Source organism: Aquarana catesbeiana, linkage group LG11, assembly GCF_042186555.1.
Source record: "Aquarana catesbeiana isolate 2022-GZ linkage group LG11, ASM4218655v1, whole genome shotgun sequence".
Lineage (NCBI taxonomy): Eukaryota > Metazoa > Chordata > Amphibia > Anura > Ranidae > Aquarana > Aquarana catesbeiana.
In genome coordinates, this window is record NC_133334.1 from 85,103,694 (window position 1) to 85,106,979 (window position 3,286).

The window sequence follows — 3,286 nt, forward strand, 5'->3', positions numbered from 1 at the left end:
ATTGCTATAGGGGGCACAAGAGCCAAAACACAGCTCTCTGTGTCCATTCAGACCCGGAGCCGTGGCTCTCCCCACCCCCCACCTCCCCATCTCCCCTCCTGATTGGCTGACTTAATTTGATTGACAGCAGCGGGAGCCAATGGCGCTGCACTGCTGTCTCAGCCAATGAGGAGGGGAGTCTCAGGCAGCCGAAACACTCCTGTAACATCGCTGGATCTAGAGGGCCCTCAGGTACCATATATACACGAGTATAGGCCGACCCGAATATAAGCTGAGGCACCTAATTTTACCACAAAAAACTGGGAAAACTTATTGACTCAGGTATAAGCCTAGGGTGGGAAATGCAGCAGCTACTGGGTAAACATTGCCCATCTGCAGCCTTACTGTGCCTATCTGCAGCCTCACTGTGCCCATTTGCAGCCCTACTGTGCCCATCTGTATCATCAGTGCCCATCTGCAGCCTCACTGTGCCCATCTGCAGCCTAACTGTGTCTATTTCCAGCCTCACTGTGCCCATCTGCAGCCTCACTGTGCCCATCTGCAGCTGTAACCCCCACTCGAGTATAAGCCGAGGGGGGGTTTTCAGCCTAAAAAATGTGTTGAATAACTTGGCTTATACTCGAGTATATACGGTAAGTATTAGGGGGCTGGGGGGGGCTGCTGCACACAGAAGGCTTTTTATCTTAATGCATAGAGCCAATGGCGGCACTCATCTGGGCCAACCCAGGGATAAGTGGGTTCAAGTACGGGCGACTCCATGAAAAACTCATGTTATATGCCGACGATACCATGCTATTGCTGGGGGACCCATCTCTTCGCATGAGGAGGCGATGGCAGTTATTACCAAATTCGGCACATACTAGGGTCTAGTAATAAATAGGAATGAGCCAGCGGAATGAGTCGAACATAAGTTCGACTCGAACATCGGGTGTTCGTTTGTTCTAAAACGAACAGAACATATGGGGCGTTCGCAGGAAATTTGAGCGAAATTCGAGATCGCAGTGCATTGCTGTATGAGAGAGCCATAAGCCATGGAGCCACACTCCACACTATATAAGGCTGCTTACATAGCGGCCGTGTGTAGTGTTGTTGGCGTGGACAGAGAGATAGCTTGAGTTAGATTAAGCAGGCAGGTTGTTCAGTTGGTGGCTAGGTATCTGATTATATATATATATATATATATATATATATATATATATATATATATATATTCTGCATTTAGTATAGACTTTATATTCAGTGATTACTCTATATTCAGTAAGTGAAAGTGTGCAAATTGGGCCCAAAGTGTCAATATTTTGTGTGGCCACCATTATTTTCCAGCACTACCTTAACCCTCTTGGGCATGGAGTTCAACAGAGCTTCACAGGTTGCCACTAGAGTCCTCTTCCACTCCTCCATGACCACATCACTGAGCTGGTGGATGTTAGAGACAGAGCCGGTACAGGGGGGGGGGCGAAGGGACGGGACAATTTATTGGGGGTGGGGGGGCACAGTGAAGTGAAGAGCCGCCTCTGCTAACAATGCCGCTGCGGCGTTAAGCTCCGGCCAGGAGTGGTTTAACATTGCCTGTGTGCTCCATGGCCAGGCAGTGGAGAGAGAGGACGAAACGTGTTGTCCGGGCAAGGAGAGGGGAAGGGGAAGGGGAGGAGATTCCAGCAGTCGGAGAAAAATGTTTCCTGCTGCTCCGGAGACACAGATTGCGCTCCCCCCAGCCATCACCCCACCACCACTGGAGTGCTCAGCGGAGCGGTCCCCGCACACCTGGAGGAGGCATCTGACATTCAGTGGCGATGACTGGAAGAGGAAGGTCCCACATAGGAGGCCCCACGAGCGCTGTATGGAGCTGATTGAAAGGGAGGTAGGAAAGAAGAGGTGTCTAGACTGGGCTGCCCCTCTCTGGGGCTGTCAATCAGTGGAGGGGGGGGGGACTGGGGCTCCAGCTGCAGGGAGAGGCACAGCTACCACCATGGAAAAAAAAAGGGGAAACTGCGCTAATAGCAAAAAGAGATCAAGCTGCAACTCAGGATGTTATATGACATCAATAGAATATGTAAAAAAGGGGAAGCTGCGCTGAATAAATTGACCTGTGAGGCTACCAACTATTAAATTAAGCACTCACATAAAGTGTTGAATGTGAACAGACATGTGAAATAACACAGTACAATACTTAAATTAGGCTGCTACAATAAATGTGCACAGAAGTGCCAGTGAAATGATCTAATGAAACAATAATGTAATAAGGTATCAAAAATTAGTGCACATAAAATTATACACATAAACTGTCAACAAACCAAATGCCTGATGACATAAATAAACAATAAACCACAAAAGCAGTGAACAAGTTGATGAAAGTGAATCCATGACCATATAAATCAGAATTTGACAAAAATTGAGTGAAACGATATAGTCCATGCAAATGGTTGTTGGCTGGAAATTGCCTCCACCACAGCAAACACTGCTGCTTACCAGATCAGGCGGGCTGCCCGTCACGGGCAGCTATTGAGAGCCGGCCGGCTTGATTTGTTTTATGCGAATTTTAATCTACCTAAGTTTTAAGAGTCCAGTGTCTGTTTGGAGATCCCGGGCTAGGGCATCAACCATCCGTGTTCTGTGGTCCCCTGTAATAAGGGACCATAGGGTTTTGAAGCTAAAGACCAGTGTCTACCTAAAGATCCCGGGCCGGGGTATTAGCCACCTGCGCTCTGTGGTTCCCTGTAACAAGGGACCATAGTGATCTGGTAAGCGGCAGTGTTCCCTGTGGTGGAGGCAATTTCCAGCCAACAACCATTTGCATGGACTATATTGTTTCACTCAATTTTTGTCAAATTCTGATTTATATGGTCACTATTACTGTACATGGACTCACTTTCATGAACTTGTTCACTGCTTTTGTGGTTTATTGTTTATTTATGTCATCGTCCATTTGGTTTGTTGCCAGTTTATGTGTATAATTTTATGTGCACTAATTTTTGTCACCTTATTACATTATTGTTTCTTTAGATTATTTCACTGGCACTTCTGTGCACATTTATTGTAGCAGCCTAATTTAAGCATTGTACTGTGTTATTTCACACGTCTGTTCACATTCAACACTTTATGTGAGTGCTTAATTTAATAGTTGGTAGCCTCACAGGTCAATTTATTCAGCGCAGTTTCCCCTTTTTTACATACCGCCATGCCACAACCTCTTTCTGCAGCCACAGAATGGCCTTTAAATCCACCCCCTGTCCCATCCCATCCATTCCACTCCCTTCCTCCTGATCATCAGTGTCACAAACAGTAA